We start from the raw sequence: 24,102 nt of genomic DNA on the forward strand, positions 1-24,102 counted from the left end.
TTCTTTTCAAATTGTATGTATTTTTGGGTGATTTCCTCGTCACATTATGTCGCAGCGAAGACATCAAACTGTTCACTCTTCCTTTAGATATCACCGATCGTGGAAATCCAAAACGACATTTTGTGTAGAACTTGTCCTTGTTTCTGAATTTACGACGACAGTACTTTCCACAACGATGGCTTTGAAAGCGTAAAACTTGTTCTCTTAGCCTTTTGTCTTCCTTTGTCTTTGGAACAGCACATGCAGAATACTGTTCTATGAAACTCATCACTAAGTCATCCGGATCTGTTCCAAATTTGGGTGCATCTTTGATCCATAGCGAGCACCTCTTGCTTGACACTCCTTTCTCCAGAAGAAATCCAACACCTCTCCAAGTGGTGGATTTTTCTTGTTCATGATAAAAGACATCATAGCTTCAAATCTATGATTGAAGTACCTGCATACATTCACTGGATCCAAAGAGCACAGTTCTCCAGGTGTCTTGAATTCGATATTTTCAATGTTTCCATTTGCCTCTCGTAGAAATTCAAGTAAGTCTTCCCAGCCATACTCGGCACAGCTGAGAGTGAGGAACCATGTGGGAGTTCCTAAGTTCCTCAGCATATATTTTAAATCACCATGACGACGGTACCAGTACTCATTAGTACCACGCTAACATGCCATGAGATTAATCAGGTGAGAATCCAAAATACTGTCTTGCACATTGACTTTATCCATAAAGTCCCTTGCCGAGATATTTTGCATCTGTACACCACTTTTCAAGATGTGGTTCACTGCATATGACAGTCCAGACAGATCACTTTCAAACAGTAGATGAAACAAATAGGGAATGCATTGACGAAACCTAGAATCTTCTGCATACAATCGTAAAGTCCGGTATTCAGAAGCAGGAATTTGATCAGGTCGCTCATCATATCTTCCTCCTTGACCTGTTGGAAATAGCTGTGGGAAACACTGAGCTTCCAAACTTTCCTCCCAAACACTAATGGGACTCCCTTTGGCTTGTTTCATTTGAAACAACTCAATAGCATTCCCCATGACTTCCTTGGAATGCAAAGGATGAACACTATAATGTTCATATATTTCTTCATTTTTAGAGGCTTCTACTTTCTCAATTTGTCCAGCACACAAATCGCTGTCCTCTTCTTCACTTACTTCCTCTTCTGCAACACATACATTCTTGTAGTACTCATTGTTTTTCATCAAATACAATGTTGCCTTTTTGACTTTCCTAACATCCACTAAATCTTGCCAGATTTTCTTACTCTTTGTCGGAACCCCATTAACTAAGATAACTAGAGGTTCCTCTTCCACTTTCTCTACTCCAATTGTATTAATGTTTTTCTTCAAATCTAAAGGCAAATAAACACTTCTTCCCTTTAATCCTCTCTGTAAATCTTATGGAGGCAATTTCCCTGTCTTTGGCTCCATTCGTACAATAGCCTGAAAGGGATGGACACTTTGAATCAAAATAGATTCATAATTATTTAAATCCTTCAATTCAGAAGGAATGTCAACCAATTCCAGATTATTATGAACCGCTCTAGCAGGCATCCGGTTTTGATTTAATTTGTTACAACAATAAGTACACACACGTTGATCCGATCCCAAATCAAAAGAATTTTCTAGCATCAAGTATGTTGCGAAATCCTTCCATTCACTATTATTTTCCCTTTCACTTTTTGCATATAAATCCACTAACTTAGTCTGATTCTTATAATAAGTGCGTCGACAACACACACAAGTGAAATTAGGCCTCTCACTTGATTTCACCTGAAACGTGGCAATTTCCTTCTGAAAATTATCTGTATTGGAAATCTGTACACTCTCTTCCACATTACCTTCTTCTTCTGGGTCAATTTCAACATTCTTCTCTTTACTTGCAAAGTAACAAAACTCAATTTCTTCACAAATATTCTTCACATCTACTTCAGAACCATGCAAAAGAGCACTGGTTAATTGTTTAAGCTTAATTGCTGGCCTCTTAGCAAAATACAACATTCCCACTAATTTCCTCACTTTATTATGATGGACTGCTAGCATCCTGAAATGATGAAAAACACTCTGGCATACTCTCCTGGAAAGACAAGCCAGTGAATGACCATGTAAACCTGTCACTTCTCTCACTCTGCATGGATCTAATTCCTGCAACAACTTCATTTTCTGTTTTAAACTTTTCTTATTAAATGTCCGTACAAAATCACAAAGCAAATTGATGGAATCCTGTCGCACACTGCAAATACTACTACACTTCCAGGTGTACACTGGACCCTTAGGACGTCTCCCTAAAACTTCATCACCTAACACCTCTTCTGCCTCTGTTGACACAAGTTTTTCTTTTTCAACTGGACAACCGTCTTTCACCTCATATGCTCGACCACTGGTGTCAACTGCATGCCCCAAATTATTGTCCTGGAAGTAACTCTCCTCATTGAAAAATGCCCCACAATTTGAACTATGCATCCATTCTCCTGAAAATACTTCACAAAAATTTGTACGATTAACTATACTCTTCCATCTACTATTTGTTTTGAATTCATAAATTGCCTTGTTTAGTTTCATAATTCTATTGATTACCAAAATAAATAACTTTCGCTTCATTTCCAAAGCCTCATCAATAATTTTCTCAACATTTTTCTTTTTCTTATAAAAAGCCAGTTTCTGTTGACCTTTCTTTACATTTTTCATCAAATTTACAATTATCCTGTTGCGGAACATTCGTCTACGAATGTCCCTAAATTGATTGTGCCTTCTACCGGCACTCACAGAGTTTTCTCCTGCTCTACCACTAACTTTATTAAGGGGCCTTTCCTTCCTGTTTAAATTGACTCTCTTCTTCTGGACTAAAACATGTTCTGTAGTGATACTTTTTTATCTGGAAATGTTTCTTAGGAAAGATTTTGTTGTCTTACCCGGAGCTTTTTGGGTGAATTGACGAGTTTTTAATGTAGAGGACTGCTGCAAGCATGTACTAAGCTGCTGTGTTTGACGTTTTGTAGCCTTTCTCCTCCTTTGCCTTGAAGGCATTTTTTAATTTTGAAATGATCTTCAGTTGAATCTGTGGTAAAATATAATAAAAATGTTATTAACCACTATTACCAAACAGTAAATCAATAACAGTCGTCAAAAAATTAACACACTAGTTGTCAATTCTACATACAATAATTTTTAGTGCATTGACAAATTTAAAACTCACAAATAGTAGCAAAGAAATGGAATGCTTCTACATTTGACCTGTGCTCTTTTATATGTGAATCTGAACTAATTTTATTAGCATATTTCACTATTTTATTAAAGACACTTCACACAAGCTGTTTTTGAAGTTGTATTTAAATTTAAATAAAACGGTTAACATGGTTACTTTTCATTTCCAGTAACTTATATTTATTTTTAAAAGTCTTTATAGTTCAATAGGCTCGAGCAGGTCAGCTGCCCACCCTATGTCATACAATTCTGACAAATCGGCATCCTCATCATATTCTTCATCATCCACAGGATATAAATCATCCAAGGGATCTACTTCCTCTGACGTTTTAATGACAAGTTCAATGATAACATCGAGATCAACAGATTGCACATTATCACTCATGATTGATGTTGTCGTTATCTTTAAAGAAAGAGAACAACAATGAGATGTTGCAGAGTAAGAGACAAATCTCAGAGCCGGGAAGAAGCCCCTTTGCGGGCTTCTTGTGACAGTATGTCGCAAAGATGACATAAAATTGTTCACTCTTCCTTTTGATATTACTGGTCGTAGAAATCCAAAACGACATTTTGTGTAGAACTTGTCCTTAGATTTGAACTTTCGACGACAGTATTTTCCACAACAATGGGTTTGAAACCGTAAGACTTGTTGTCTTAAATTGTTTTGTTCTGTACTTTTTGGTACAGCACATGTAGAATATTGTTCAATAAAACTCATCACTGTGTCATCCGAATCTGTTCCAAATTTGGGGGCATCTTTGATCCATAGCAGCATATGTATGTGAGGAGCACCTCTTGCTTGATACTCCTTTCTCCAAAAAATATCCAGAACCTCTCCAAGAGGAGGATTTTTTTTGTTTGTGATAAAAGACATCATAGCTTCAAATCTATGATTGAAATTCCTGCATACATTAACTGGATCCAAAGAGCACAGTTCTTCTGGTGTCTTGTATTCTATATTTCCTATGTTTGCATTTGCCTCTCGAAGAAATTAGAGTAAATCCTCCCAAGCATACTCAGCACAGCTTAGAGTAAGGAACCATGTAGGAGTTCCTAAGTTTCTTACCATACATTTCAATTCCCCATGACGACGCTACCACTACTCTTTAGTACCACGCTGACATGCCGTGAGATTAATTCGCTGAGATTCCAAAACTGTTTTTCTGTTGGACTAAAGTCCCTTACCAAAACATTTTGCAGATGTACTCCACTTTTTAGTATATGATTCACTGCATAAGAAAGTCCAGACAAGTCACTCTCAAACAGAAGATGAAACAAATATGGAATACATTGGCGAAACCTTGGATCTTCTGCATATAATCTTGATGTCCGGTATTCAGATGCAGGAATCTGCACAGGTCGGTCATTATATCGTCCACCTTGACCTGTTGGAAATAACTGAGGAAAACAACGAGCTTCCAAGCTTTCTTCCCAAGCAGTAATGGGACTTCCTTTTGCTTCTTTCATTTGGAATAACTCGATAGCATTCCCCATTACTTCTTTGGAATGCAGAGGATGAACACTATAATGTTCATAAATTTCTTCACTTCTGGACACATCCACTTTTTCAATTTGTCCAGCTGACAAATCACTGTCCTCTTCTACAGTTGTTTCCTCTTCTCATACATATACATGTTTGTAGTTTTGATTGTTTTTTACCAAATACAACGTTGCCTTTTTCACTTTCCTAACATCCACTAATTGTTGCCAGATTTTCTTACTCTTCGTAGGAACGCCATTAACTAGAATAACTAGAAGTTCCTCTTCCACTTTTTCTACACCAATTGTTTCAATATTTTTCTTTAAATCTAGAGGCAAATAGACAACTCTTCATATCTGAAGGAGGCAATTTCCCTTTCTTAGGCGCCATACGAACAATAGCCTGAAATGGATGCACACATTGAATAAGAATAGACTCATAAGTATTTAAATCCATCAGTTCAGAAGGAATATTTACCAACTCAAAATTATTATGTACAGCTCTACCAGGCATTTTGTTATCATTTAATTTATTATAACAATATTTACAAATACGTTGATCAGAACCCAAATCAAAACAATTCTCTACCAACAAATACGTTGCAAAATCCTTCCATTCATTATTATTTTCCTTTTCACTTTTTACATATAAATCAACTAATCTAGTCTGATTCTTATAATGAGATCGTCGACAACATACACAAGAAAAGTTTGCCTGGTCGTGGAAATCCAAAACGACATTATGTGTTGAACTTGTCCTTAGATTTGAACTTTCGACGACAGTATTTTCCACAACGATGGGTTGGAAACAGTACGACTTGATGTCTTAAATTGTTTTGTTCTGTACTTTTTGGTACAGCACAGGTAGAATATTGTGCTCCAGGTGTCTTGTATTCTATATTTTCTATGTTTGCATTTGACTCTCGAAGAAATTAAAGTAAATCTTCCCAAACATACTCAGCACAGCTTAGAGTAAGGAACCACGTAGGAGTTCCTAAGTTTCTTAGCATACATTTCAATTCCCCATGACGACGGTACCACTACTCGTTAGTACCACGCTGACATGCCATGAGATTAATTAGCTGAGATTCCAAAACGGTGTCTTTCTGTTGGACGAAACCTTGGATCTTCTGCATATAATCTTGATGTCCGGTATTCAGATACAGGAATCTGCACAGGTCGGTCATCATATCGTCCACCTCGACCTGTTGTAAATAACTGAGGAAAACAACGAGCTTCCAAGCTTTCTTCCCATACACTAATGGGACTTCCTTTTGCTTCTTTCATTTGGAATAACTCAATAGCATTCCCCATTACTTCTTTGGAATGCAGAGGATGAACACTATAATGTTCATACATTTCTTCACTTCTGGACACATCCACTTTTTCAATTTGTCCAGCTGACAAATCACTGTCCTCTTCTACAGTTGTTTCCTCTTCTCCTACATATACATACATACACAAGAAAAGTTTTTCCTTTCACCTGAAATGACCTTAAACCTTGTAATTCCATGGTAAAAATTTTCTCATTTTCTTCCACATTTCCTTCTATTACTGTATCAGTTTCTGCACGGTCCTCTTTTTTTCACGAAAGTAACTAACCTCAGTGTCTTCACAAATGTTCTTTACATCTGATACAGATCCATGCAAAAGAACACTGTTTAACTGTTTTAGCTTAAGTGCTGGACTTTTTGCATAATACAAATTATACAAAATAATAGTAGCTCCTTCAAGCTCTATTCTATCAAAATAATTGTTGCTCCCATATGCTCTATTCTGTCAATAGCTTCCAGTTTCACAATCTCTTGGTTTTCTAAATTCAACATTTTGTTGTTGAAGATGGCACATTCTGCAAGAGTTGGCATCAAACATATTCCAGATTTCTTCTCAGTAATTTTCCGAAAAATATTCTCTGGCAGAATGTCTTCTTCTGGATACAAATTTGACAGTAATCGTGCATGTAAAGCTTCTTTCCCATGCTCGGTCACTTTCCCGATTCTAACATCTTGTAGAATATTCTTGTAATCTTCATCCTTCGCCTGACGCATATTTTCACGCAGCTCAGCATAATTAAAGTTTAACCATATGTTAACGTTGCCAGTGCTCCCTAGGCACTTCCTGGTATCTTCATGCGTAAGCAGTTTAAACACTGGTTGTCCTTTCACTGGTGTCAGCTGCAGAAGATCACCGAAAACAATGATGTGTTTGCCACCAAATAACACATCATACTCTGTTTTAAGAACTTCCTGCATTCTCAAATGCACAAAGGCAAGTATGACATTAGAAACCATGCTTACTTCGTCAATGATAAGAAGTTTCATCTTCTTCAGGACTCTGGAAACTACACAACAAGCATCTCCAGATAACTTGTGGTATTGTAATTTGTTATTATGCTCCACTGGCAGCATCAGTAGACGATGTAAAGTAATCCCTTTAATGTTATGTGCTGCCAGCCCAGTTGGAGCGGTGACAACACAAGACAGCGATGACTCGGTCCTTTTCTGCAGATAACATGAAATTGCTTTAATTAGGAAACTTTTTCCAGTTCCTGCTTCTCCACTCACGTACAGTCGGACAGGCTTCAACGACGTACATGAGCACTCTTTCTTCTCATGACTTAATCCATGATCAATTTGGTTTGTAACTTTGTCATATATTTTCCTCTGCTCAACGTTGAGTTGTCTTTCCAAATCTTCTAAGTTAACCGCATCCTCCTGAGCATGTGCCATGGCTCTTTCCACTTCAATCATGGCAGTGGCAGCTTCATTTTCGATAACTGGTCCTCCTAGTGGATCCTGACTCAATGGAACAGAACTCTGACTGTCCTGAGAACTGTCTCTAGCAATCTCGGCTGCAATTGTTGCTTCCTGCTCGATTTCCGCATTCAACATTTCTAGATATTTTGGAAAAACAGGACATTCTATGGTCTCCTTGGCTGCATTGAAAGAGTCTTTGTAACAGAGGAAATCTCCAAGCAGTTCCTCTTCTGCACGCGAAGGCTTGAAAAGTTGCAAAAGACCTAAATAGAAAAACTATTTTCTTTCAGGAGATTCGCCACTCAATTTTCGATGATTTACCAATTGGCATTTTCTTCGCTTGACCAGACATCCCTCACTTCCAATTACAGCATACACTCCTTTATCAATATCTTCTTTGATGTTCCTCTTGAATATGTAATTTTGTAGAACCTGATACAGACAAACATTCTCGAGGTGACTGCTTCTATTTGGATAATATGTATCCAACATGTTGGTCTTCAAAATATCTGTACTGTTTGGCTCCTTTTCCGCCAAATACTCAATTTCCCGTACAGGTTTCAGAACTCGATTACGCGTTGCATCAAGACCAAGACTCGCCCAAATGATACTCCTAGATTTGGCATAGAGACTTGCTGAAGATAACCGGTCAGAACATTCGTAAGCTCCGATTTCTCGATGCGACAACATCTTCAGACTGAAACTGTACAACTTCTTACTGAGGCTCTTTTCATGGGAAATGTCCTCCCACATATCCTTCAATTCTGTCTTTTCTTTTTTTGTGATGTAAGATGTCACATACCGAGCCACAGCCATACAGTTATCAGCCACAAACTGTGTATCCATGCTAGCATTCCACATGGACAAAATCACTGGGTTGTAGTCGTTGATGTACTTGGACTCTTCGTTTCTTTTCAAATTGTATGTATTTTTGGGTGATTTCCTCGTCACATTATGTCGCAGCGAAGACATCAAACTGTTCACTCTTCCTTTAGATATCACCGATCGTGGAAATCCAAAACGACATTTTGTGTAGAACTTGTCCTTGTTTCTGAATTTACGACGACAGTACTTTCCACAACGATGGCTTTGAAAGCGTAAAACTTGTTCTCTTAGCCTTTTGTCTTCCTTTGTCTTTGGAACAGCACATGCAGAATACTGTTCTATGAAACTCATCACTAAGTCATCCGGATCTGTTCCAAATTTGGGTGCATCTTTGATCCATAGCAGCATATGTATATGAGGAGCACCTCTTGCTTGATACTCCTTTCTCCAGAAGAAATCCAACTCCTCTCCAAGAGGTGGATTTTTCTTGTTCATGATAAAAGACATCATAGCTTCAAATCTATGATTGAAGTACCTGCATACATTCACTGGATCCAAAGAGCACAGTTCTCCAGGTGTCTTGAATTCGATATTTTCAATGTTTCCATTTGCCTCTCGTAGAAATTCAAGTAAGTCTTCCCAGCCATACTCGGCACAGCTGAGAGTGAGGAACCATGTGGGAGTTCCTAAGTTCCTCAGCATATATTTTAAATCACCATGACGACGGTACCAGTACTCATTAGTACCACGCTGACATGCCATGAGATTAATCAGGTGAGAATCCAAAATACTGTCTTGCACATTGACTTTATCCATAAAGTCCCTTGCCGAGATATTTTGCATCTGTACACCACTTTTCAAGATGTGGTTCACTGCATATGACAGTCCAGACAGATCACTTTCAAACAGTAGATGAAACAAATAGGGAATGCATTGACGAAACCTAGGATCTTCTGCATACAATCGTAAAGTCCAGTATTCAGAAGCAGGAATTTGATCAGGTCGCTCATCATATCTTCCTCCTTGACCTGTTGGAAATAGCTGTGGGAAACACTGAGCTTCCAAACTTTCCTCCCAAACACTAATGGGACTCCCTTTGGCTTGTTTCATTTGAAACAACTCAATAGCATTCCCCATGACTTCCTTGGAATGCAAAGGATGAACACTATAATGTTCATATATTTCTTCATTTTTAGAGACTTCTACTTTCTCAATTTGTCCAGCACACAAATCGCTGTCCTCTTCTTCACTTACTTCCTCTTCTGCAACACATACATTCTTGTAGTACTCATTGTTTTTCATCAAATACAATGTTGCCTTTTTGACTTTCCTAACATCCACTAAATCTTGCCAGATTTTCTTACTCTTTGTCGGAACCCCATTAACTAAGATAACCAGAGGTTCCTCTTCCACTTTCTCTACTCCAATTGTATTAATGTTTTTCTTCAAATCTAAAGGCAAATAAACACCTCTTCCCTTTAATCCTCTCTGTAAATCTGATGGAGGCAATTTCCCTGTCTTTGGCTCCATTCGTACAATAACCTGAAAGGGATGGACACTTTGAATCAAAATAGATTCATAAGTATTTAAATCCTTCAATTCAGAAGGAATGTCAACCAATTCCAGATTATTATGAACCGCTCTAGCAGGCATCCGGTTTTGATTTAATTTGTTACAACAATAAGTACACACACGTTGATCCGATCCCAAATCAAAAGAATTTGCTACCATCAAGTATGTTGCGAAATCCTTCCATTCACTATTATTTTCCCCTTCACTTTTTGCATATAAATCCACTAACTTAGTCTGATTCTTATAATAAGTGCGTCGACAACACACACAAGTGAAATTAGGCCTCTCACTTGATTTCACCTGAAACGTGGCAATTTCCTTCTGAAAATTATCTGTATTGGAAATCTGTACACTCTCTTCCACATTACCTTCTTCTTCTGGGTCAATTTCAACATTCTTCTCTTTACTTGCAAAGTAACAAAACTCAATTTCTTCACAAATATTCTTCACATCTACTTCAGAACCATGCAAAAGAGCACTGCTTAATTGTTTAAGCTTAATTGCTGGCCTCTTAGCAAAATACAACATTCTCACTAATTTCCTCACTTTATTATGATGGACTGCTAGCATCCTGAAATGATGAAAAACACTCTGGCATACTCTCCTGGAAAGACAAGCCAGTGAATGACCATGTAAACCTGTCACTTCTCTCACTCTGCATGGATCTAATTCCTGCAACAACTTCATTTTCTGTTTTAAACTTTTCTTATTAAATGTCCGTACAAAATCACAAAGCAAATTGATGGAATCCTGTCGCACACTGCAAATACTACTACACTTCCAGGTGTACACTGGACCCTTAGGACGTCTCCCTAAAACTTCATCACCTAACACCTCTTCTGCCTCTGTTGACACAAGTTTTTCTTTTTCAACTGGACAACCGTCTTTCACCTCATATGCTCGACCACTGGTGTCAACTGCATGCACCAAATCATTGTCCTGGAAGTAACTCTCCTCATTGAAAAATGCCTCACAATTTGAACTATGCATCCATTCTCCTGAAAATACTTCACAAAAATTTGTACGATTAACTATTCTCTTCCATCTACTATTTGTTTTGAATTCATAAATTGCCTTGTTTAGTTTCATAATTCTATTGATTACCAAAATAAATAACTTTCGCTTCATTTCCAAAGCCTGATCAATAATTTTCTCAACATTTTTCTTTTTCTTATAAAAAGCCAGTTTCTGTTGACCTTTCTTTACATTTTTCATCAAATTTACAATTATCCTGTTGCGGAACATTCGTCTACAAATGTCCCTAAATTGATTGTGCCTTCTACCGGCACTCACAGAGTTTTCTCCTGCTCTACCACTAACTTTATTAAGGGGCCTTTCCTTCCTGTTTAAATTGACTCTCTTCTTCTGGACTAAAACATGTTCTGTAGTGATACTTTTTTTTCTGGAAATGTTTCTTAGGAAAGATTTTGTTGTCTTACCCGGAGCTTTTTTGGTGACTTGACGAGTTTTTATTGTAGAGGACTGCTGCAAGCATGTACTAAGCTGCTGTGTTTGACGTTTTGTAGCCTTTCTCCTCCTTTGCCTTGAAGGCATTTTTTAATTTTGAAATGATCTTCAGTTGAATCTGTGGTAAAATATAATAAAAAATGTTATTAACCACTATTACCAAACAGTAAATCAATAACAGTTGTCAAAAAATTAACACATTAGTTGTCAATTCTACATACAATAATTTTTAGTGCATTGACAAATTTAAAACTCACAAATAGTAGCAAAGAAATGGAATGATTCTACATTTGACCTGTGCTCTTTTATATGTGAATCTGAACTAATTTTATTAGCATATTTCACTATTTTATTAAAGACACTTCACACAAGCTGTTTTTGAAGTTGTATTTAAATTTAAATAAAACGGTTAACATGGTTACTTTTCATTTCCAGTAACTTAAATTTATTTTTAAAAGTCTTTATAGTTCAATAGGCTCGAGCAGGTCAGCTGCCCACCCTATGTCATACAATTCTGACAAATCGGCATCCTCATCATATTCTTCATCATCCACAGGATATAAATCATCCAAGGGATCTACTTCCACTGACGTTTCAATGGCAAGTTCAATGATAACATCGAGATCAACAGATTGCACATTATCACTCATGATTGATGTTGTCGTTATCTTTAAAGAAAGAGAACAACAATGAGATGTTGCAGAGTAAGAGACAAATCTCAGAGCCGGGAAGAAGCCCCTTTGCGGGCTTCTTGTGACAGTATGTCGCAAAGATGACATAAAATTGTTCACTCTTCCTTTTGATATTACTGGTCGTAGAAATCCAAAGCGACATTTTGTGTAGAACTTGTCCTTAGATTTGAACTTTCGACGACAGTATTTTCCACACCGATGGGTTTGAAACCGTAAGACTTGTTGTCTTAAATTGTTTTGTTCTGTACTTTTTGGTACAGCACATGTAGAATATTGTTCAATAAAACTCATCACTGTGTCATCCGAATCTGTTCCAAATTTGGGGGCATCTTTGATCCATAGCAGCATATGTATGTGAGGAGCACCTCTTGCTTGATACTCCTTTCTCCAAAAAATATCCAGAACCTCTCCAAGAGGAGGATTTTTTTTGTTTGTGATAAAAGACATCATAGCTTCAAATCTATGATTGAAATACCTGCATACATTAACTGGATCCAAAGAGCACAGTTCTTCTGGTGTCTTGTATTCTATATTTTCTATGTTTGCATTTGCCTCTCGAAGAAATTAAAGTAAATCTTCCCAAGCATACTCAGCACAGCTTAGAGTAAGGAACCATGTAGAAGTTCCTAAGTTTCTTAGCATACATTTCAATTCCCCATGACGACGCTACCACTACTCTTTAGTACCACGCTGACATGCCGTGAGATTAATTCGCTGAGAATCCAAAACTGTTTTTCTGTTGGACTTTATCCATAAAGTCCCTTACCAAAACATTTTGCAGATGTACTCCACTTTTTAGTATATGATTCACTGCATAAGAAAGTCCAGACAAGTCACTCTCAAACAGAAGATGAAACAAATATGGAATACATTGGCGAAACCTTGGATCTTCTGCATATAATCTTGATGTCCGGTATTCAGATGCAGGAATCTGCACAGGTCGGTCATTATATCGTCCACCTTGACCTGTTGGAAATAACTGAGGAAAACAACGAGCTTCCAAGCTTTCTTCCCATACAGTAATGGGACTTCCTTTTGCTTCTTTCATTTGGAATAACTCGATAGCATTCCCCATTACTTCTTTGGAATGCAGAGGATGAACACTATAATGTTCATAAATTTCTTCACTCCTGGACACATCCACTTTTTCAATTTGTCCAGCTGACAAATCACTGTCCTCTTCTACAGTTGTTTCCTCTTCTCATACATATACATTTTTGTAGTTTTGATTGTTTTTTACCAAATACAACGTTGCCTTTTTCACTTTCCTAACATCCACTAATTGTTGCCAGATTTTCTTACTCTTCGTAGGAACGCCATTAACTAGAATAACTAGAAGTTCCTCTTCCACTTTTTCTACACCAATTGTTTCAATATTTTTCTTTAAATCTAGAGGCAAATAGACAACTCTTCATATCTGAAGGAGGCAATTTCCCTGTCTTAGGCGCCATACGAACAATAGCCTGAAATGGATGCACACATTGAATAAGAATAGACTCATAAGTATTTAAATCCATCAGTTCAGAAGGAATATTTACCAACTCAAAATTATTATGTACAGCTCTACCAGGCATTTTGTTATCATTTAATTTATTATAACAATATTTACAAATACGTTGATCAGAACCCAAATCAAAACAATTCTCTACCAACAAATACGTTGCAAAATCCTTCCATTCATTATTATTTTCCTTTTCACTTTTTACATATAAATCAACTAATCTAGTCTGATTCTTATAATGAGATCCTCGACAACATACACAAGAAAAGTTTGCCTGGTCGTGGAAATCCAAAACGACATTATGTGTTGAACTTGTCCTTAGATTTGAACTTTCGACGACAGTATTTTCCACAACGATGGGTTGGAAACAGTACAACTTGATGTCTTAAATTGTTTTGTTCTGTACTTTTTGGTACAGCACAGGTAGAATATTGTGCTCCAGGTGTCTTGTATTCTATATTTTCTATGTTTGCATTTGACTCTCGAAGAAATTAAAGTAAATCTTCCCAAACATACTCAGCACAGCTTAGAGTAAGGAACCACATAGGAGTTCCTAAGTTTCTTAGCATACATTTCAATTCCCCATGACGACGATACCACTACTCGTTAGTACCACGCTGACATGCCATGAGATTAATTAGCTGAGATTCCAAAACGGTGTCTTTCTGTTGGACTTTATCCATAAAGTCCCTTGCCGAAACATTTTGCAGATGTACTCCACTTTTTAGTATATGATTCACTGCATAAGAAAGTCCAGACAAGTCACTCTCAAACAGAAGATGAAACAAATATGGAATACATTGGCGAAACCTTGGATCTTCTGCATATAATCTTGATGTCCGGTATTCAGATGCAGGAATCTGCACAGGTCGGTCATCATATCGTCCACCTTGACCTGTTGGAAATAACTGAGGAAAACAACGAGCTTCCAAGCGTTCTTCCCATACACTAATGGGACTTCCTTTTGCTTCTTTCATTTGGAATAACTCAATAGCATTCCCCATTACTTCTTTGGAATGCAGAGGATGAACACTATAATGTTCATACATTTCTTCACTTCTGGACACATCCACTTTTTCAATTTGTCCAGCTGACAAATCACTGTCCTCTTCTACAGTTGTTTCCTCTTCTCCTACATATACATACATACACAAGAAAAGTTTGTCCTTTCACCTGAAATGACCTTAAACCTTGTAATTCCTTGGTCAAAATGTTCTCATTTTCTTCCACATTTCCTTCCATTACTGTATCAGTTTCTGCACGGTCCTCTTTTTTTCACGAAAGTAACTAACCTCAATTTCTTCACAAATGTTCTTTACATCTAATACAGATCCATGCAAAAGAACACTGTTTAACTGTTTTAGCTTAAGTGCTGGACTTTTTGCATAATACAAATTATACAAAATAATAGTAGCTCCTTCAAGCTCTATTCTATCAAAATAATTGTTGCTCCCATATGCTCTATTCTGTCAATAGCTTCCAGTTTCACAATCTCTTGGTTTTTCTAAATTCAACATTTTGTTGTTGAAGATGGCACATTCTGCAAGAGTTGGCATCAAACATATTCCAGATTTCTTCTCAGTAATTTTCCGAAAAATATTCTCTGGCAGAATGTCTTCTTCTGGACACAAATTTGACAGTAATCATGCATGTAAAGCTTCTTTCCCATGCTCGGTCACTTTCCAGATTCTAACATCTTGTAGAATATTCTTGTAATCTTCATCCTTCGCCTGACGCATATTTTCACGCTGCTCAGCATAATTGAAGTTTAACCATATGTTAACGTTGCCAGTGCTCCCTAGGCACTTCCTGGTATCTACATGCGTAAGCAGTTTAAACACTGGTTGTCCTTTCACTGGTGTCAGCTGCAGAAGATCACCGAAAACAATGATGTGTTTGCCACCAAATAACACATCATACTCTGTTTTAAGAACTTCCTGCATTCTCAAATGCACAAAGGCAAGCATGACATTAGAAACCATGCTTACTTCATCAATGATAAGAAGTTTCATCTTCTTCAGGACTCTGGAAACTTCACAACAAGCATCTCCAGATAACTTGTGGTATTGTAATTTGTTATCTTGCTCCACTGGCAGCATCAGTAGACGATGTAAAGTAATCCCTTTAATGTTATGTGCTGCCAGCCCAGTTGGAGCGGTGACAACACAAGACAGCGATGACTCGGTCCTTTTCTGCAGATAACATGAAATTGCTTTAATTAGGAAACTTTTTCCAGTTCCTGCTTCTCCACTCACATACAGTCGGACAGGCTTCAACGACGTACATGAGCACTCTTTCTTCTCATGACTTAATCCATGATCAATTTGGTTTGTAACTTTGTCATATATTTTCCTCTGCTCAACGTTGAGTTGTCTTTCCAAATCTTCTAATTTAACCGCATCCTCCTGAGCATGTGCCATGGCTCTTTCCACTTCAATCATGGCAGTGGCAGCTTCATTTTCGATAACTGGTCCTCCTAGTGGATCCTGACTCAATGGAACAGAACTCTGACTGTCCTGAGAACTGTCTCTAGCAATCTCGGCTGCAATTGTTGCTTCCTGCTCGATTTCCGCATTCAACATTTCTAGATATTTTGGAAAAACAGGACATTCTATGGTCTCCTTGGCTGCATTGAAAGAGTCTTTGTAACAGAGGAAATCTCCAAGCAGTTCCTCTTCTGCACGCGAAGGCTTGAAAAGTTGCAAAAGAGCTAAATAGAAAAACTCTTTTCTTTCAGGAGATTCGCCACTCAATTTTCGATGATTTACCAATTGGCATTTTCTTCGCTTGACCAGACATCCCTCACTTCCAATTACAGCATACACTCCTTTATCAATATCTTCTTTGATGTTCCTCTTGAATATGCAATTTTGTAGAACCTGATACAGACAAACATTCTCGAGGTGACTGCTTCTATTTGGATAATATGTATCCAACATGTTGGTCTTCAAAATATCTGTACTGTTTGGCTCCTTTTCCGCCAAATACTCAATTTCCCGTACAGGTTTCAGAACTCGATTACGCGTTGCAGCAAGACCAAGACTCGCCCAAATGATACTCCTAGATTTGGCATAGAGACTTGCTGAAGATAACCGGTCAGAACATTCGTAAGCTCCGATTTCTCGATGCGACAACATCTTCAAACTGAAACTGTACAACTTCTTACTGAGGCTCTTTTCATGGGAAATGTCCTCCCACATATCCTTCAATTCTGTCTTTTCTTTTTTTGTGATGTAAGATGCCACATACCGAGCCACAGCCATACAGTTATCAGCCACAAACTGTATATCCATGTTAGCATTCCACATGGACAAAATCACTGGGTTGTAGTCGTTGATGTACTTGGACTCTTCGTTTCTTTTCAAATTGTATGTATTTTTGGGTGATTTCCTCGTCACATTATGTCGCAGCGAAGACATCAAACTGTTCACTCTTCCTTTAGATATCACCGATCGTGGAAATCCAAAACGACATTTTGTGTAGAACTTGTCCTTGTTTCTGAATTTACGACGACAGTACTTTCCACAACGATGGCTTTGAAAGCGTAAAACTTGTTCTCTTAGCCTTTTGTCTTCCTTTGTCTTTGGAACAGCACATGCAGAATACTGTTCTATGAAACTCATCACTAAGTCATCCGGATCTGTTCCAAATTTGGGTGCATCTTTGATCCATAGCAGCATATGTATATGAGGAGCACCTCTTGCTTGATACTCCTTTCTCCAGAAGAAATCCAACACCTCTCCAAGAGGTGGATTTTTCTTGTTCATGATAAAAGACATCATAGCTTCAAATCTATGATTGAAGTACCTGCATACATTCACTGGATCCAAAGAGCACAGTTCTCCAGGTGTCTTGAATTCGATATTTTCAATGTTTCCATTTGCCTCTCGTAGAAATCCAAGTAAGTCTTCCCAGCCATACTCGGCACAGCTGAGAGTGAGGAACCATGTGGGAGTTCCTAAGTTCCTCAGCATATATTTTAAATCACCATGACGACGGTACCAGTACTCATTAGTACCACGCTGACATGCCATGAGATTAATCAGGTGAGAATCCAAAATACTGTCTTGCACATTGACTTCATCCATAAAGTCCCTTGCCGAGATATTTTGCATCTGTACACCACTTTTCAAGATGTGGTTCACTGCATATGACAGTCCAGACAGATCACTTTCAAACAGTAGATGAAACAAATAGGGAATGCATTGACGAAACCTAGGATCTTCTGCATACAATCGTAAAGTCCGGTATTCAGAAGCAGGAATTTGATCAGGTCGCTCATCATATCTTCCTCCTTGACCTGTTGGAAATAGCTGTGGGAAACACTGAGCTTCCAAACTTTCCTCCCAAACACTAATGGGACTCCCTTTGGCTTGTTTCATTTGAAACAACTCAATAGCATTCCCCATGACTTCCTTGGAATGCAAAGGATGAACACTATAATGTTCATATATTTCTTCATTTTTAGAGACTTCTACTTTCTCAATTTGTCCAGCACACAAATCGCTGTCCTCTTCTTCACTTACTTCCTCTTCTGCAACACATACATTCTTGTAGTACTCATTGTTTTTCATCAAATACAATGTTGCCTTTTTGACTTTCCTAACATCCACTAAATCTTGCCAGATTTTCTTACTCTTTGTCGGAACCCCATTAACTAAGATAACCAGAGGTTCCTCTTCCACTTTCTCTACTCCAATTGTATTAATGTTTTTCTTTAAATCTAAAGGCAAATAAACACCTCTTCCCTTTAATCCTCTCTATAAATCTGATGGAGGCAATTTCCCTGTCTTTGGCTCCATTCGTACAATAGCCTGAAAGGGATGGACACTTTGAATCAAAATAGATTCATAAGTATTTAAATCCTTCAATTCAGAAGGAATGTCAACCAATTCCAGATTATTATGAACCGCTCTAGCAGGCATCCGGTTTTGATTTAATTTGTTACAACAATAAGTACACACACGTTGATCCGATCCCAAATCAAAAGAATTTTCTACCATCAAGTATGTTGCGAAATCCTTCCATTCACTATTATTTTCCCTTTCACTTTTTGCATATAAATCCACTAACTTAGTCTGATTCTTATAATAAGTGCTTCGACAACACACACAAGTGAAATTAGGCCTCTCACTTGATTTCACCTGAAACGTGTCAATTTCCTTCTGAAAATTATCTGTATTGGAAATCTGTACACTCTCTTCCACATTACCTTCTTCTTCTGGGTCAATTTCAACATTCTTCTCTTTACTTGCAAAGTAACAAAACTCAATTTCTTCACAAATATTCTTCACATCTACTTCAGAACCATGCAAAAGAGCACTGCTTAATTGTTTAAGCTTAATTGCTGGCCTCTTAGCAAAATACAACATTCTCACTAATTTCCTCACTTTATTATGATGGACTGCTAGCATCCTGAAATGATGAAAAACACTCTGGCATACTCTCCTGGAAAGACAAGCCAGTGAATGACCATGTAAACCTGTCACTTCTCTCACTCTGCATGGATCTAATTCCTGCAACAACTTCATTTTCTGTTTTAAACTTTTCTTATTAAATGTCCGTACAAAATCACAAAGCAAATTGATGGAATCCTGTCGCACACTGCAAATACTACTACACTTCCAGGTGTACACTGGACCCTTAGGACGCCTCCCTAAAACTTCATCACCTAACACCTCTTCTGCCTCTGTTGACACAAGTTTTTCTTTTTCAACTGGACAACCGTCTTTCACCTCATATGCTCGACCACTGGTGTCAACTGCATGCACCAAATCATTGTCCTGGAAGTAAATCTCCTCATTGAAAAATGCCTCACAATTTGAACTATTCATCCATTCTCCTGAAAATACTTCACAAAAATTTGTACGATTAACTATTCTCTTCCATCTACTATTTGTTTTGAATTCATAAATTGCCTTGTTTAGTTTCATAATTCTATTGATTACCAAAATAAATAACGTTCGCTTAATTTCCAAAGCCTGATCAATAATTTTCTCAACATTTTTCTTTTTCTTATAAAAAGCCAGTTTCTGTTGACCTTTATTTACATTTTTCATCAAATTTACAATTATCCTGTTACGGAACATTCGTCTACGAATGTCCCTAAATTGATTGTGCCTTCTACCTGCACTCACAGAGTTTTCTCCTGCTCTACCACTAACTTTATTAAGGGGCCTTTCCTTCCTGTTTAAATTGACTCTCTTCTTCTGGACTAAAACATGTTCTGTAGTGATACTTTTTGTTCTGGAAATGTTTCTTAGGAAAGATTTTGTTGTCTTACCCGGAGCTTTTTTGGTGACTTGTCGAGTTTTTATTGTAGAGGACTGCTGCAAGCATGTACTAAGCTGCTGTGTTTGACGTTTTGTAGCCTTTCTCCTCCTTTGCCTTGAAGGCATTTTTTAATTTTGAAATGATCTTCAGTTGAATCTGTGGTAAAATATAATAAAAATGTTATTAACCACTATTACCAAACAGTAAATCAATAACAGTCGTCAAACAATTAACACACTAGTTGTCAATTCTACATACAATAATTTTTAGTGCATTGACAAATTTAAAACTCACAAATAGTAGCAAAGAAATGGAATGCTTCTACATTTGACCTGTGCTCTTTTATATGTGAATCTGAACTAATTTTATTAGCATATTTCACTATTTTATTAAAGACACTTCACACAAGCTGTTTTTGAAGTTGTATTTAAATTTAAATAAAACGGTTAACATGGTTACTTTTCATTTCCAGTAACTTAAATTTATTTTTAAAAGTCTTTATAGTTCAATAGGCTCGAGCAGGTCCTCATCATATTCTTCATCATCCACAGGATATAAATCATCCAAGGGATCTACTTCCACTGACGTTTCAATGGCAAGTTCAATGATAACATCGAGATCAACAGATTGCACATTATCACTCATGATTGATGTTGTCGTTATCTTTAAAGAAAGAGAACAACAATGAGATGTTGCAGAGTAAGAGACAAATCTCAGAGCCGGGAAGAAGCCCCTTTGCGGGCTTCTTCCCGGCTCCCTTTTCCATGGTCTGGGCAGAAAGGAAGCAAAGTTGAAAGAAGAAATAGAACAGGGAAGAAGAAAAGAAAAGTGTTTAAAAAAGTAGTTTAAAATTAACAAAAAGTAGCAGAAAAAACAAAAATATAGAGCTAGAAAAATAGAGGGATAGATACTAAGTAAAATAGATTAAAAAAAAATCAAACAAGCAAAGGATGGCAGAGATTAAGAAAGGATACAGAGAGCATGCCCAGAACCATAGCAATGAATGAGAAACAAGTTGGCCGCGCCCGCTCACGACCGCGTGGGTAAGTTCGTGCGAGATTTTCCTCGTGATCACACGCGAAATTGTACTAGCGAGCCGCACACTTTGCGAGATTACACATAGCGCCCGGAAACGGAATTACGTCACGCAAACAAGATGGCCGTGCCCATGTACGACCGCTAGGGTAACTTCGCAAACGTTGCGCTACAAGCTGCTTGCGAACACGCACAAAATCACGCGAACAAACACGCCCCAAAAAAAACAAATCGTGTATTCGCACAAATTCGCGGCTTCCGAAATCGATCTCGCACGGATTCGCGCCCTGCAAATCGCGCGAAATTGCAGAAAAACGATTTTTGCAAAACTGAAAGGACTCAGCAGGTGCAAAAGTTCAATCTTAACATTAGTAACCATTCACTCTGGTGCTTCCTGAGGGGCCCCTCCAGAGTTCAGTTGCCTATTTGCAACTATTCTATGACCCTGCTCTCACCCTCACAGCAGGCTCATAGAATAGCTACAAGTAGGCCATAAAGGTCCTGTGAAAAAAAATTGCACTGCAACAGAAAGCAAATTACAGATAAGGAAGGAAGCAGGTGCCAGCCAGACTGGAAGTTTAAAAATCAGTGACACATTAATCAACCCCAAATTAATTCATGGCAGTTGAAGCAGGGCAGGTGTGCTTGCTTTTTTCACCCCCATAATCTACAGTGATAAACCAACCAGAGGGTGGCAGTGAGGATGTACCAGAGGGTGGCATGGGTGTACCAGAGGGTGGCAGTGGTGAAACAGAGGGTGCTGTGAACCTGTGATGATGAACCAGATGTAGAAACAACATAGTCGCTGCCGTTGCGAGCCGACAAGTAAGTACGCAATTGCGAACTGGTACACAAACCTCGCGAACTGGCAGAAACCCTTGCGAACACAAAAAAATACAAAAATCCGCAAATTCGCAAGAGTTCGCGGATTTTGCGGATTGCGAATCCGTAAATACGCAAGTTCGCGTACGACAGATTCGCAAAATCCGCCCATGCTTAGTTTTAGCTTAAGTGCTGGACTTTTTGCATAATACAAATAATACAAAATAATAGTAGCTCCTTCATGCTCTATTCTATCAATAGCTTCCAGTTTTTTTAATTTCTTGATTTTCTAACTTTAACATTTTTTCATTGAAGATTGAACATTCTTGCAGAGTTGGCATCAAGCATATCACTGATTTATTTTCAGCAATTTTTCTATATATATTCTCTGGGAGAATATTTTCGTTTGGAAACAAATTTGAAAGTAATTGTGCCTGTAAAGCTTCTTAGCCATATTCACTCACTTTTCCAATTCTTATATCTAGAAGAATTCTTTTATAATCAGCATCCTTTGCCTGCCGCATATTTTGAATTAGTTCTGTATATTTGAAATATAACCATATGTTAACATTTCCAATGCTTCCAAGGCACTTTCTGGTATCTTCATGTGTAACGGTTTTAAACACTGGTTGTCCTTTCACAGGAGTTAGCTGTAGTAGATCTCCAAAAACGATGACGTGTTTGCCTCCAAATAACACATCATACTCTGTTTTAAGAATTTTTCTGCATTCTTAAATGCACAAAAGCAAGCATTACATTTGATACCATCTTGCCTCATCAATAATGAGAAGTTTCTTTATTTTCAGGACTCTGGAAACTTCACAACAAGCGTCTCCAGATAGCTTGTGGTATTCTAATGTATTTTCGTGCTCTACTGGCAGCATCAATAAACGATGTAAAGTAATCCCTTTAATAATATGTGCTGCCAACCCAGTTGGAGCTGTAACAACACAAGATAGTGACGACTCAGTTCTTTTCTGTAGATAAGTTGCAATTGCTTTAAATAGAAAAATGTTTCCAGTTCCTGCTTCTCCACTCACGTACAGTCGAACAGGTTTAAATGACGTACATGAGCACTCTTTTTTCTCATGACATAAACCATGCTTAATCTGCTCTGTCACTTCATCGTATTTTTGTTTTTGCTCAACATTTAGTTGTTTTTCCAATTCTTCTAAGTTTATTACATCCTCCTGAGCTTGTTCCATTGCTCTTTCCACATCATCCATGGCAGTGGCTGCTTCATTTTGGATAATTGGTCCTCCTAGTGGATCCTGACTCAACGAAGCAGAGCTTTGACTGTCTTGAGAACTGTCTCTAGCAATCTCTGCTGCAATTGTAGCTTCTTGCTGTATTTCCTCGTTCAACATGTGTAGATAATTAGTAAAAACAGGACATTCTATAGTATTTTTGGTTGCGTTGAATGAATCTTCATAAATGAGAAAATCTCCAAGTAGGTCCTCTTCTGTACGCCATGGCTTAAAGAGTTGCAAAAGAGCTAAATAGTAAAATTCCCTTTTGTCAGGAGTTTCGCAACTCAGTTTTCGATGATTAATCAAATGTCTTTTTCTTTGTTTCACCAGACATCCTTCAGATCCAATCACAGCATATACACCTTTATTGATATCTTCTGTAATATTCCTCTTAAAAGAATAGCTTTGCAGTACTTCATAGAGACAAACGTTCTCAAGATGATTACTTCTATTTGGATAGTATGTATCCAACATATTTGTCTTCAAAATATCTGTACTGTTTGGTTCTTTCTCTGCTATATACTCAATTTGTTGTACAGATTTCAAAACTCGGTTTCGTGTTCTTGCAAGACCTAAACTCACCCAAATGATTGTTCTAGATTTGGCATATAGACTTGCAGATGATAAGCGATCTGAACATTCATATGCTTCAATTTCTCGATGAGACAACATCTTCAAATTGTAGCTGTACAATTTCTTACTTAAGCTTTTTTCATGAGAAATTTCCTCCCACATTTCCTTTAGTTCTGTCTTTTCAGATTTCGTAATGTAAGACGTTACATATCGAGCCACAGCAATGGAGTTGTCTGCAACATATTGAATATCCATGTTAGCATTCCACATGGACAAAATGACTGGGTTATAGTCATTTATGTATTTTGACTCTTCATTTCTTCTCAAGTTGTAGGAATTTTTCGGTGATTTTCTTGTGACAGTATGTCGCAAAGATGACATAAAATTGTTCACTCTTCCTTTTGATATTACTGGTCGTAGAAATCCAAAACGACATTTTGTGTAGAACTTGTCCTTAGATTTGAACTTTCGACGACAGTATTTTCCACAACGATGGGTTTGAGACCGTAAGACTTGTTGTCTTAAATTGTTTTGTTCTGTACTTTTTGGTACAGCACATGTAGAATATTGTTCAATAAAACTCATCACTGTGTCATCCGAATCTGTTCCGAATTTGGGGGCATCTTTGATCCATAGCAGCATATGTATGTGAG

This window comes from Lissotriton helveticus, chromosome 6 (assembly GCF_964261635.1).
Source record: "Lissotriton helveticus chromosome 6, aLisHel1.1, whole genome shotgun sequence".
NCBI classification, from domain to species: domain Eukaryota; kingdom Metazoa; phylum Chordata; class Amphibia; order Caudata; family Salamandridae; genus Lissotriton; species Lissotriton helveticus.